Source organism: Micromys minutus (genome assembly GCF_963924665.1).
Source record: "Micromys minutus genome assembly, chromosome: 21".
NCBI lineage: Eukaryota > Metazoa > Chordata > Mammalia > Rodentia > Muridae > Micromys > Micromys minutus.
Genome location: NC_137956.1, coordinates 19,359,572 through 19,373,986, shown reverse-complemented (window position 1 = coordinate 19,373,986; position 14,415 = coordinate 19,359,572).

The following is a 14,415-nucleotide window of genomic DNA, read 5'->3' as shown; positions in this document are numbered from 1 at the left end:
GATATTAAGGAATAGTGGTTGCTGTTTCCTGCTATTTTTACTTTTAGAGGCAGAATTGTGCCTGTGTGTCTTTCTTCTTTTTGTTTTCTTACTTAGATATTTTCTTATTTTTAGTAGGATGTAGTTTCCCTTCTTGTATTGGGTTTTCCACCTATAATTTGTTGTAGTGTTGGGTTTGTGTTCAGATATTGTGTAAATTTAGTTTTGTCCTGGAATATCTTCGTTTCTCCATCTATGGTGATTGAGAGTTTTGCTGGGTATAGCAGCATGAGCTGACATTTGTGTTCTCTTAGGGTCTGCATGATGTCTGTTCAGAATCTTTTAGCTTTCATAGTCTCTGTTGAGAAATCGGGTGTGTTTCTGATTGGTCTGCCTTTATATGTTACATGACCTTTTTCCCTTACTGCTTTTAGTATTTTTTCTTTGCTTTGGGCACTTGGTGTTTTGACTATTATGTGTCAGGTAGAATTTCTTTTCTGGTCCACTCCATTTGGAGTTCTGTAGGCTTCTTTTATGCTCATGGTCATCTCATTCTTAAGGGTAGGGACGTATTCTTCTAAGATTTTGTTGAAGATCTTTACTGTACCTCTTAGTTGATATTCTTCGCCCTCTTCTATTCCTATTATCCTTAGGTTCGATCTTCTCATTGTGTCCTGGATCTCCTGCATCTTTTTGGTTAGGAGCTTTTTGGCTTTTGCATCTTCTCTGACTGTTTAGTCTATGTTTTTCATGTTGCCTTCGGCCTCTGAGATTCTCTCTTCCATCTCTTGTAGTCTGTTGGAGATGCTTGCATCTGTGACTACTGATTTCTTTTTTAGGTTTTCTACCTCCAGGGTTGTCTCTTTTAGTGTTTTCTTTATTGTTTCCATTTACATTTTAAATTCCTTCTTCAATTCCTTCATCTCTTTGGTTCTGTTTTCCTCTAGTTTTTTGAGTTCTTTGAGTGTTTTTTTTTTTTTTGTTTCCTCTCTATAAGCTTCTATTTTTTTATGCTTTTCTTCCCATTCTTGTTTAAGGATCTCTATCACCATCTTGATGTATGATTTCGAGTCCGAGTCTTCTTTTTCTGGAGTGTTTGGCATTCTGCTGTTTGCTGTGATGGGAGAGCTGGGTTCTGGTGTTGCCAGGTTGTCTTGGTTTCCATTGGGTAAGTTCTTTTGCTTTCCTCTTGTCATCTTGTTGTCTGTGATTATATGTGGTCTTGTTGTCAGTGATTGGTTCCCGTCTCTCCATGTACCTTGCCTGTGTCCCTGGATCTCATCTGTTCCAGGTGGCAGATGGCCTGAGCATTTGGCTCGCATGCACGGGCCCTCTAGGTGGAAACCCAGTCCATAAGGCAGAATTCCTGCTCTCCTCAACCAATCGGGGGCGGGGCACGCTTTCCGTGTGCTTGGCCCAGACCTCTCTGCGCCCCCGCTACTTACTGTGTAGTCTCACCAGGCCTGTGTCCCTGGATCTCTGTTGTTCCTGGTGGCATAAGGCCTGCCTTTAGGAGTCTTAATGTTCCAGATCTGGTTCACCAACAAGCTGCACCAGAAGCCCCTGGTTCACTTTATAAATGTAAACTCGGACTCCATTTCAGAGTTCTTGATCAGAATCTGCATTTCAACAGCAGTCTTATGTGATCTATAGGCTTATTCCTGTTGGAAAGGCATTGATATCAATCAAGTGATTCCAGCCATATCTGGCCCTGCCATCACTGAGGCTGGTTTAAAAAATGTGTGTCTGTGGGGAGTGGTGGTGGTGGTGGGGTGTTTGCATGTGCACATGAGTACATTCAGGTACACACGAAAGCCAGGGAGTAGTTTTAGGGAGTGGTCTTTGTGTAGTGTCTACCTTGATATTCTGTGAGATAGGGTCCCTTGGTGTTCTGAAGCTGATCAAGGAAACCACCTTGTCTGCCTCAGGGCAAAATGGGTGCCACCAAACCTGGATTTATTATTACTAGTGTTGGAGACAGGGTCTCACTGTGTAGCCCTGGAACTGGTTATGTAGACCAGGCCGGACTCCAACTAATAGAGAGTTGCCTGCCTCTGACTCCCAAGTGCCGAGATGAATTTTTCTTTTCTATATGGGTCCCGTTATACAATAATATAACCATTTGAACTTTCTATAACCCACCAGCTTCCCAATAACAACACAGAAACCTTTTATTAATTATGAAAGCTTTGGGCCTTAGCGTATTCTTCTTCCTAACGAGCTCTTACAGTCTAATTAAGCCATTTTTATTAATCTAAGTTCTGCCACATAGCTTGTTACCTTTCCTCAGTTTCATACATCTGAGCACCTCCACTTCTCCCTGTCAAATGTCCCTCTGATGGCCAAATCTTCTCATGCCTGACCCTTTTTCAGAGAACTCTCTCTCTCTCCCAGAACCTTTCCTTTCCTGCTTCAGCTATTGGCTGTTCAGCTCTTTACTAAACCAATCAGAAGATACTTAAAGAGTATTTATAAAACACTAAAACAAATGATGCTTAACAATACCAAAGTCCAGCCTGCATGTAAGTCAGCACTGAATGATATAAAGACAATCTTTACACAGTGCACAAAAAGATCACTACAATATAGACACTTTATTGATTGATCTTTCTTTCCAGCCCTTTGAAACTTTTGACACTTATGCTACCACTCAGAGTGCACAGAATTTCTTTGAATTTGAAGAACATAATATTTCAAGCTCTTCCATTTCCCAATCCATTTACCACAGATTTACAATGGAAGCCAGGGGGAAACATCCAACTTCAAACGGAGTGCTGTGCTGCATTCCAAGAATAGATGTTGACAAAAATGAACACAAAAAGAGACAAAAAAGCTACAAGTACACTAGGGGTGCACGGAATGATGGGATTTATGGATTCCTGCAAAGAAACATTTCTATGGAGGGTTTCCTGGCTGGTTTTGTGTCAACTTGACACACAATGGAGTTATCACAGAGAAAGGAGCCTCCTTTGAGGAAATGCTCCATGAGATCCAGCTGTAAGGCATTTTCTCAACTAGTGATCAAGGGGAAAGGGCCCAGCCCATTGTGGGAGGTGCCATCCCTGGGCTGAAAGAACTTGGCTCTATAAGAAAGCAAGCTGAGCAAGCCATGGGAAGCAATCTAGTAAGTGACATCCCTCCATGGCTTCTGCATCAGGTCCTGCTTCCTGACCTGCTTGAGTTCCAATCCTGACTTCCTTTGGTGATGAACAGTGATATGGAAGTGTAAGCCCTCAGAAGGGAGGATTTTCTGGTGGCTTAGTTAGGGTTTCTATTGTGATAAAACACCATGAGAAAGAACAACTCGGGGAGGAAAGGATTTATTTCATCTTATAACTCTCAGGTCATACTCCATAGCCAACTCCGTCGCTGACTCTGTCACCGATTCCGTTGCAGACTCCGTCATCACTCACTCCATTGCCGACTCCATCACTGAAGGAAGTTGGAGCAGCAACTCAAGGCAAGAACTGAAGCAGAGGCCATGGAGGAGTGCTGCTTACTGGCTTGCCCTTCATGACTTGCTCAGACTTCTTTTTTATAGCACAGTGGCCTACTTTCCCAGGGATGGCACTGTCCACAGTAGTCCACATCAATCATTTATCAGAAAAAAAATTCCTGGGAGGTATGCCTACAGGCCAGTCTTTTGGAGGTATTTTCTCAGTTGAGAATCCCTCTTCTCAAATGACTCCAGTTTGTGTCAAGTTGACAAGAACAAACAAGAAGACAAACAAACCCAAAACCAAAAAAACCTAATAAGTAGGGGACCGTTTCAGCAATTGCTAGAAATTCTATCCAAATTCAGAGCTAACATTAATTGAATAGTTTAAAAAACACCCTCAAATCAATGATCCAAGTATTAATTCTTATAATCAAATATTCAAACACACTAAAACCCGAAGATATACTAACTTGATATTTACATGGTAAGGAATGATAGTAGGAAAATTCTAAAAATATTTGTTTACTATAATTACACCATTCATTCTGTTCTATAAAAACAAATGCCTGTGTGATATTAAATATGCAATTTATAGAACTGTCCAAATCCAATTCATAGAAATACCCAAGATATTTTAACAGCAGTTGTTAGCTTTGCCTGGGGTGATGACGCTTGTTTACCAAGTGCCTCTGTTGCTGGTTCAGAGCCAAGGCTGTAGGGAAGGAACACTATACAACAAACAAGTGGTCCCTCAAGTATCTGGAATTTATCACATATTTGATTTTGTATTAATATTTGGTAACTGTACATCTAGAAACCTTTTACTTTTATCAATTCTTTTTTCATGACCCCACATTCAGTTATATGACATTTTGTAAGGTTTGGATCCAAAATTGAAGAAGCTAGGCTCTAGATTTTTCTATGCATGTATCGTCCTAGAAAATAAGATCTCTGTACAAAATCATGTATCATATGCGTTTGGTGAAAGTATTTTTTGCTGGAAACATGATATAAGTACCAACAGACTGAAAAATATTTTGGAAATGCATAAATTTAAAAATTTTGTTAGTATTTTTTTTTTTGTATTGAAATGTATTTTGTGAAATCAGCATGTCTGAATCAAAATGGCTATCCTTTGAGCAATGGGAAATGAAATCTATGATAAGCAAAAATCGTGAGTTGGTTGAGTCTTCAGCTTGAATCTTGTTTTATAGGCAGTCTTAACTCGGAAAGTTATTGAAGTTAAAAAGAGTCAAAAGGTAACAATTTACAAACAGATAGAAATTTTCTGTATGCCTGTAAATATTCCAAAGATCTTCTTTCTTCTAACAGGAACCAGGGACTCAGTTGTGACCTCAACAGCCATGTGTGAACTTTCAACTTACTTGGCTAGGTGTTGATTGTATCTACCATTAACTAAAGAGGGCTGGAGTAATTATGGATGCTCGGTTTGTTTTGGGAAACACTAGCCAACAAAATCCCCTTGCTGGCTCACTCTGGAGCCATTCACAGAGTTAGAAGTACCAGTCAACAATGCAAGGCAGGCAGGCAGGCAGGCAAGATCTCAGAAAGGATCTACAAGCATTTCTGCCTGCACTGTGAAGGGATGACATCTGGCTTGGAGAATACTTAAGTTTAAAGTTATGACTATGCCATGTTTGTCCTGTCAGCAATGTCCTAGAACCATGCTATGCATGTTAAGTGTGGCTTCTGAAAGTCTTAGTCAGGATGATTCCGGGTCTACTGGACTGAGGTTGGAGGCCTCATAGCACTCTTCAAATTTTCCAATGATCTAAACATGGAGTTACTGGAAAGCTACTGGAGATGGAACTGACTGGGGTGAAATACTTGAAATACTTCAGAGAGTGAACGGGGAAATCCCTTTGTTGTGCAACTATTCTTGTGGAATGGTCAGACCCTTCACACTTCAATGCTTTGAGAAGTCATCTGTGGCCTTTGTTGAAGGGCACATTCATGAGTTCTCAGTAGTTCTGCAGTCCAGCCTAGGAATCAGAACTTAAATGTGTTTCCTCTTAGATTTTGAGGTGGGCAGCCTATGGGCTACAACCTGAGAAATTCTTTGCCGGTGGATGTACTTCTCTATCACGGGCATCTTTATTACTTTAATGATGGTGTTTGTGGTGGGGATGGATGAGCAAGGACTACATACCTCACCCTTGAGCAAGGAGCATAAACTTGAAAACAGACCAATCCGTGGGTTGGGGGAGGGGTGAATTTAGGGAAAATGCACCATCTTTTTGGATTTGTTTAGTTATAACTTATATATTGAGTAGAACACCTCTATCAATTTTAAAATTAACTGCTGGGAGTCTTTCTGAATCAGTCCATCTGTGAATATAACTTGGGTAAGGGAACAATCATACAGAAACAAAAAAGAAACAAACAAAAAACAAAAAACACCTTTAAATTTGTTGATAAAACAATTAGGACAAATAGGTGTGAGAGAACAAAGACCAATAGCCAGATGTAGGAAGCACTCTGGATTTGAACCCACGATGAGCAAGAGAGTACGAGACATCACTCCTCCTCACAGGCAGCCCCTCTTTGGGTAGTGGAATTAGCATCAACATGCAAACAGCACCAGAAATATCCACAACACATATTCAAGTTTAGTTAATTTTCTAATTAACTAAATAAACTTTATAGGTCCTATTGATGACACTGAGGATATTGTGATAGTAATTGGACAGATTAAACAAGGCAAAAGTACATATTATGGAAGCGATTGTATCAAGGTATCCTTGTTGGGTCAGGATATTGGATCTGATTATTTCCCTAAAAGCCCATGCTGGCAGCCAGAATGGGGAAGCTGGTAAGAAAAGAAGTAAATCTTTCCCTTCCTTACTTACTAACAAGGCTTAAGTAAATATTTTCCACTGTAAGGAGCATTAAAACTCCTCAGAGATTATCCACAAATCTCACCTTCCCTGTCCACTCTTATTAATTGGTGGTAGCTGTTTTATGCCCAATTTGTAGATTTTCAAGTTGCAGGTAAGAGTCTTAAAACCATGTGGATGATCTTTTGTCCTGGACAAATGAGAGGAATGTAACAAGACTCTGTGTGACACTCCTTATCTAGCAGAGAAACAATAAATGAAATATATATTATGGAAGCAGATTTATTAGATTGACTTATACAACAAAAGGCAGGTAGTCCGACACAAATAGTCAAACTGTGTAGTTTATACACAGCAGAAGCAAAATCACCTTTACTTTCCCCTGGAACCCTATCTGAGCCATTTCCACTGTGACAGATAGTTGCCTCTCTCTCCCCTCCCTAAGTTAATACTTCCTAGATATATCCTCACAGACCCTCACTGAGGTATGCTTATAGTTGACTCCAGATCCAGTCAAGTTGACAATCAATATCATGATTCCTGATCAGCAATACTCTCAGCTCCTGGGATCACCTGAGCAAAAGTGGGGAATTTGAAACAGCAAAGCAGGCAAGGAAGAGAGATTGAGAGAGAGAGAGAGAGAGAGAGAGAGAGAAAGAGAGAGAGAGAGAGAAGCAGAATGACAGGAGGGGGCGAGATGAGGGCGTGAGTCAGAAACAGTAAGAGCATCTGCAATGTGCAGTGTGAGAATGTATCAGCAGCAGCGCCTTCTGGTGCCACTTGATCACATTAGGGCCATACACTGCCATACTGCTGCACTGAGCTGTCACGGATCCCAGCTGCCATGCTGTAGAGCAACTGCCACATTCAGATGAGGGTAGTATTGTAAATCTAGGAGTCATGAAAGCAATGGAACTGAATCTGAGAAAGACCTAAGAATGTTGTGGGATTCTTTGAATCCATCTGAGCCTATTTTGGCTCTTTGTAAAGTGAGCTTGGGTTACTACGATCCCAGAAACTCAAAAGCCACCAAAGCAACTCCAAGCCAGTGGCTCCAGCTTTTATCCCAGACTATGAAGAAAGTGAACAGGAAGGGCTGTAGAATTAGGGCAAGACAAAGTACTGGGTTTGCTTCATTTAACCATATCCATCCTTCCCCTGACACCTCCTGAATCTATCTCACTTTCCCTGCCCACCCAACTTTGTATCCTCCCCTTTGTTTTAAAATATTTTTTTCAGGAAAAGTTTTCAGGAAAACTGGTACTCCTTTGCAGATTATTAGACATTCGACAGGGAGAAGTGGAGGCACTCAGATGTATGAAACTGAGGAGAGGTAACAAGCCATGTGGCAGAACTTAGATTACTACAAATGGCTTGATTAGACTGTAAGAGCCCGTTAAGAACAAAAATAGCTAAGGCCCAAATAGAAACTCAGGATAATTTTATTAGGGTTTAGAAGAAAGACCAAACTGTAAAAGTGCAGTAGCTGCCTGGAGGCAAGAAGGGACAAGTATTGCAGTAGATATTAAAAGGATGGCTTAGTCTTTTATCGGCCCCCATGGTCTCACTCCTTGCGGACACTGCTCTAGGGCAGAGCCAAGCACAAACCACATGGTCCCTACGCTACTTGGCACTCCGGGCTGACTGTAAGAACTCTGGCATGGTTCACTCTACTGCCCCTGCTGCTTCTGTCCTGGTTCACCCTTGACTGTCCCGGCATGTTCCTTTTCTCCACCAACTTGTACAATGTGATCCATAGCCCGGTAACTTATCAAACAGGTTTATATGTTAAATTCTCAATCCACAAACCCTATACACCATAAGCTTACAACCAATGGACAAAAGTTACAAATTACCCTTCTATATGAGATAAATAGACCTAGAGAAATCCTTTGAAATAATTATAACAACCTCATCAAGCTAGAGATGCACCGAGAGAAACATACACATCTGCTTCCATCTTGGTTCCTCCCGGAATCTCTCCTCCTGTTTTCCTAACCTTTCCCCTGCCTACCTCTCCATTGTCCAATCATGTATCACCTTAACATCAACCCACACACAAGTTTTCCTTTTAAAACTTCATGGAGACACATGGCAGGCACGTAGCCATATGGTCAGGAGGGAAGCTTTAGGGAAAGAATGAAGAGGCCTAAAATATTAAAGGAAAATTTCAAAGTGTTAAGGAAAACATACTTAGTGTGGGGAGTCAGATCAACCCAAGTTTTTCTCAAAGGCCCTGATGAAAAGGCAAAGGGAACTTTAGCTCCCTGTTCTTGTCTAGGAACCGACTTGGTAAGGCTGGTCCAACACAAGAGCCAGTGACTCAGAGAAGTCAAACTTTCAGCTTCTGAGGATCCAGTTCTTCCCCTTGGGCTGTGGTTATCAGTTCTAAGCTGCTGTATCTGAGACATCCTATGTTCTCTTTGCTGACGTTGGCTAACCTCTATGCTGACCTTGACAAGTCTGCCCCTAGCCCTGCTAATTAGTATATAAGATGCTATACTTCTTCATAAACGTGCCTGGCCTAAGTCACCAGCTTATGCAAGACCTTCTGGACCCAGTTCTTCCCAGATTTTCAGTTATTCTGGGCCTGGAACTCTTCATAACAACCTTAAGGAGAGGGTCGTCTTGTTTAACTCCTAACAGTGCTTCAGAGTTGAGAGAGGCTCTTCAGGAGTCCTCTCAGGTCTCCAGCACCCTATCCCACTGCTTTGACATGCCTGTTGCTATGGGGACTTAGATAGAAGGGAGGAGAATTCGTGCTTGTGGCTTCAAGCTCTCACAATCTATTCATCTATAATGTAGGTATCCCAAAAAGCCATCGAGACTCGTTTAGAGATGAACAAGACCTGCTCCCATCCTCTAGCAGGCCCCAATCAGGTGGGAATGAAAGATCCACCAATTATTAAAAATACTAAAAATATGAGAAGCACCAAGGTATACATGTGAACATAGGGCTGTTAATTCTGCCTAAGGGGGCTGAGGAAGTTCAAGTATGAAAAATATTTAATAATACTGTACTTTAGGAGCTGTTTACTTTGATAAATTGCCAGAAGATAAATATTTTTCCTTGAAAGAAATTCTAATCCAGTATAAAACTGCAGCATAGAAACAGTATATTCATTGTATCTGTGGATCTATTAAGAAGAGCCAGTAATACTTAAGCTTGCTTTTCTTCTTAACAATGTATAAAATATGAGCATTCACTTTAGTGAAGCAAATCAAAAGCCATGGATAAATGTCTAGGCCAGTAAACAAAAAAAGGCTTTGTCCATAAAACGCATTGTGAACCTTTGCTTGCTGGGGTTTAGGTCAATGACACTTACCAACATATACAAGGCTCTGGGTCCAATCTCAACTCCATAAAATGAAAGTTAAATTGCTTAAATAAAAGCTTATTATTCAAGGAAACTGTAGGATGCCTGCATATGTGATCACAGCCTTGCAGTGATTCCTAAAGAGAATAAATGAATCGTATTTGTATGAAGCCATCTACTACTTTAGTGGCTGTCACTAGAGTCTCTTTCTTAGACAGAGGCAATAATAAAGGAATTTTTTAAAAAAAAAATGCAGATCCACTGCCCATTGTGAATTTTCATTAAGTAGACATTCAGTGAACAATCCTGTTTCACATGCCCAGTTGTTGCTCTATTGATCCTCTCAGGGGGCTGGTGGGAGTCTCATAGCTTAGGATTCTTGAGACATTTAGAAGGAATGTTTAATTTCAGCACCATTGCCTCCACCCATTCTGTTAAAGTCACACCACCGGTCTTTAAGAAGCTTATACTAATTAAAGGGCAAGGTTCGGGACACTAGTTCTTATTTTCCCTGAAGGCTTTCTGTATGGAATAATGACCCAGAGTATAGAGGTGGGGGGTGCAATGCTGACTCTGGGTAATTTCTGCTTCACGGTGAAAAGCTGAAGTCGTCTTTGGGAAAGCAAGAGATCACTGTGCCGATAGGATTCACACAGGGGTTTTTAGATGTGGCACAGCTTGAAAGAGGAGTTATCCCTTTGGCCAAAATCCATTTCAGAGTTAATTGGGGAAGAGGTAGACTCAAGAAAGTTGTGTGGCTTGGCAATATAAATGTTGCACAGAGGTCACCAAGCCTTCAACCTGAGAATTTGAACCATTCAGGAGGTGACAAAAGAGATTTGACGCTACTGAACAATTTGGGAAAAGAAACAAGTTTTTAGTTAGTTTGTTTTTTGTTGTTTGTTTTGCTAAGTCTGTCAATTTTTTTTCTTTTGGAATATGCTGTTTTTGACTCATTTTTCCATCTTTGACTTGATTATTTACTACTTACCAATGTTTGTTTTGAAGCTTTCCTGGATTTGAACAAATGCTAATGTTCCTCTTGAGAAATGAACAGAGAAATGTCAATTTTTATTCTATTCTCTTTTAGTCTCTTTTTTGAACTTTCAACAGAAAAGATTGATTTTTTTTCAGTCTGGATGAATAAATCTTCATCACTAGGCTACCGTATCAGAGGCTGGTGGGCTAACGTCTATGTGATTTGCTTCGCAACGGAATAAAATCTTCCATGACATTTTAAACATTTTATTTCTGCGAGTTCAAAATTAAGGTCACTAGTAGTTACAGTGTATCACAATAGTTATTAGAATAAGATAAAATTTATTGATCAATGCATATCTATATAGGCTATATGTAAATTTAAATACAATGTAAGCAATTTTTGACAAAAAATGATGACTTCTGGCTTAATGAGAGAACTCTAAATCAGAAAAACACAGGCTCCATACAGCTATGCCCTGAAAAAAAGGCCTTTTAGCTATAAAGGTATAGCAAAAGGCAAATCTTTCTCTTACCATTTCTTATGTATCCTCCCAGAAGTAACCCATACTAATGTCTGTGAGCGCTTGTGGGTTCATTCCTTGACAGCCCACTCTATATGTTCCTCTCCTGCTGTCCAGTCTCTCCTCCTTTCCCCTGCACCTTTCTTTCTTCCTGTCTTTCCATGTCTCCATCCCAACCTTTCCTTTTCCAGTACATTCCACTGATATAGATTCTTATTCTTTCTGGTTCCATTTCAGAGATAAACAGAATGTAACCATTTTCCTATTAATGACTATTTTGGTTTTCTGTGAACGTTCACTATTTTAGTTTACCATGCACAAACATCACAGGAACCATGTGAAATTATGTGTTAATAGAATAACATTTTGGGAGACAAAGTTGCTAGTTGAAGACACAATTATGATAGCTACTGTTGAATAGTCCTCCACTGCAAATATTGATATCCTTACAACAGTGACTCATCTGGTCTGAGAATATGTGATGCCTTTTAATGTGTTCATATTCTCCTTTGTTTTGTTTGGTAATGTGTTAAAGCTTTTAAAAAGGTTCTTGCACATTTTTTAGTTGGCTTTATTGTTATGTAACATGATTATGAGCTATCTTCTCCTGTTCTGTATTCTACCATTTAGTTGTATATCTATGGTGTGCTGAGGGCTCTATTTGTACCTCGCTCCTTTATTGTTTGTAGCTACATCGCAGCAACATCCGTAACTGTGAAATGATACAATTATAACTTCTGTGAAGATGCCTCTGGAGCATTCACACTAATCACTCACTTTGTCAGTTAGCTTTGGAACCATGAAGCTTGTTGAGGCAATATCTATTGTTTCCCAGGTTACAGTTATTCACAGAAAATGGGTGTTCAACGTTTATTCTCATAAAACCTTGTTTATTACTGAATTGTTTTATAATGTACTAACAGACTTTGTTTACAAAAGTAAAGATTCATTTTATTCATGTTTTGTCATCATATATGTTTGCATCATGCATATGCCCAGTATCCTTGGTGCACAGTATGGTTAGATGCTGCCATGTGGGGGCTGGGAATCCAATCTGGGTTCTCTGGAAGAACAGTCAGTGTTTTTAACCACTATGTCATTTTTCTGGCCCTTGTAGATGTTTTATTTAGATAATCTGCATTGGCAATTATAAGTGAGATTTCCTTGTGGCATTTATTTTTTAATTGAATTTAAAAATAATTTTATGTGCATGGGTGTTTTGCCTACATGCATATCTATGTAAAATCTTGGACCAGCATAGATGCTAAAATGTGTAATTGGTACTTGTGATGCTGAGGGAACCTGGTACACCAATAGGCAGCAGTGATAGCCTTTTGTCCCCTCTACCCGTGATAAGGAAATGATTCTTTTGGTTAGAGGGAGAGTGGCTTCACAAGTTCCTGAGGAAAGCTGGGTTTTTGTCTAATCTGGACCTAACAGTTCTGAGCTCCCATGTGAGTGCTGGGAATCAAATGGGTCCTCTGCAGGAGCAGCCAGTGTTCTTAACCATTGGGCCACCTCTTCAAGCCCTATGGCATTCATTTTTAATGTTAGTTTTCCAGGCTTTGCCTTTCCTACTATTCTGGTTTTACAAAAATAATTTCAATTCCTCCACCTATATGTGGCTATAATCTGAGTGCTTTAAGTAGCATGGGAATTTATCCCTTTTTAATGCTTTATTAGAATTACCATGTAGCAATTTAGATAGAGTGTTTTGTTTTGGTCTTACACTCTTTTGACACATTTTAAAGATAATATTGTCATTTATTCTTTGAAAAATCATGTAGTACATTTTTTTACATATGTGTCCTGCTTCTACATCATTTCTGCATTTCCCCTTCCTCCTTCTTCTCTCACCCTCTTATGTAGCCCAGGTTGTCATCAATCTCAAAACATGCCTCAGTCTCCCACATATTGGAATTAAAGGCATGTGCCTCCACATGTAGATTTTTTGTTATCATGTATAGTTTATCTTTTATTTTGCTTTGTATATGCAGTTTTTTTTTAATTTTTCCTACTGATAAATTAGCTAGCTATTTCATTAGTCAAGAGTTTTTGTATGCATTTGTAAGATCTACTGTATGTGAAAGTTATTAATTGCCATATTATCTTTATTAATTCCCAGTGGGTCCTTTTGTTGGTTTAATTAATTTACACCTAACAATTATGGCTATATGTGTGCGCCTTTTTTCTTCTTTTTCCATATTCAAATAGCTAGTTGAAAGCTAGAGTACAATGAAATCACCGCATTAGACCACTCCATGGGTAGAAAGAGAAGTTTATTGCGGAATCAAACTGCTAAGGCTATCAGTGGGGAGCAGAGAGAAAAGCAAAAGAATAGGAAAAAAAAAAAAAACCCTGATTTTTGTTTGAGAGTCAGCAGGGTGGGGTCTTTCAGTAGATATAGGCTATGAGGATTGAACTAGATGCCCTTGCCCAACATGGTTGATCTTTGAAGCGGATTAAGGTTTTGTTTCCTGATAAACAAAAACCATCTTAAAAGACTTGCTTTTCTAGTAAACCAAAACCAAACTTTAGGCTAATTTACCTGGTCAAAGTCCTTCTGTTTAGGATGGTCTCACTAGCATTGTCATTTGTGGGTGATACTTTGAACATAACACTAGTAAAAATATTTTTTTCTAAGTATTATGCTGGCCACATCTTACTCATTATGTAGCCTAACATGGTTATGATTATTGTGTCTTAGAAATTTGAAAAAATTTCTAGACTTTTGTAGTTTCTGTTTTATAGTTCCTGTACCCAAGAGTTCTGTACAGGAGGGAAAACTTTATTTCTTTCCTAGATGAAATCTTTATTTTTATAGCCTTGCTATTTCCTCCTACTTAAATTTATAAAGGTATCTGTGGGGTCTAATGCCTTGTTGTTTTTGTGAATGTCTATGTATCTGTGAAGTGAAAATATAACTTAATTTTCAGATCATAGAATTTACACTTATCAATTAACCCCTGTTGGGTTTTTGTTTGCTTCTTTTTAAATTTCTCTTTTTTGTTTGTTCTCTTTCTTTCTCCTTTCCTTCCTCTTTCTCTCCCTCCCTCCTTTCCTATTACCCTCCCTCCTTACTCTTCTCTCTCCCCCTCCCTTTCTTCCTTCCTTCCTTCCTCCCTCCTCTGTCTCTCCCTGTCTTCTCTATCTCTCCCTCCCCATCTCTCTCTCCAGTGGGGTTGTGTGTTGGAGGCCCCACACAAAGATCTCTGGTAAAGGAGGGGGAAACAGCTTTTGCTGCTTCCATTACTGGGTCCGCTAGGTCCCTGGGTTCAGGTGACAGAGAGAGGGTCTCTAGCAGGGGTGGGGACCACTTC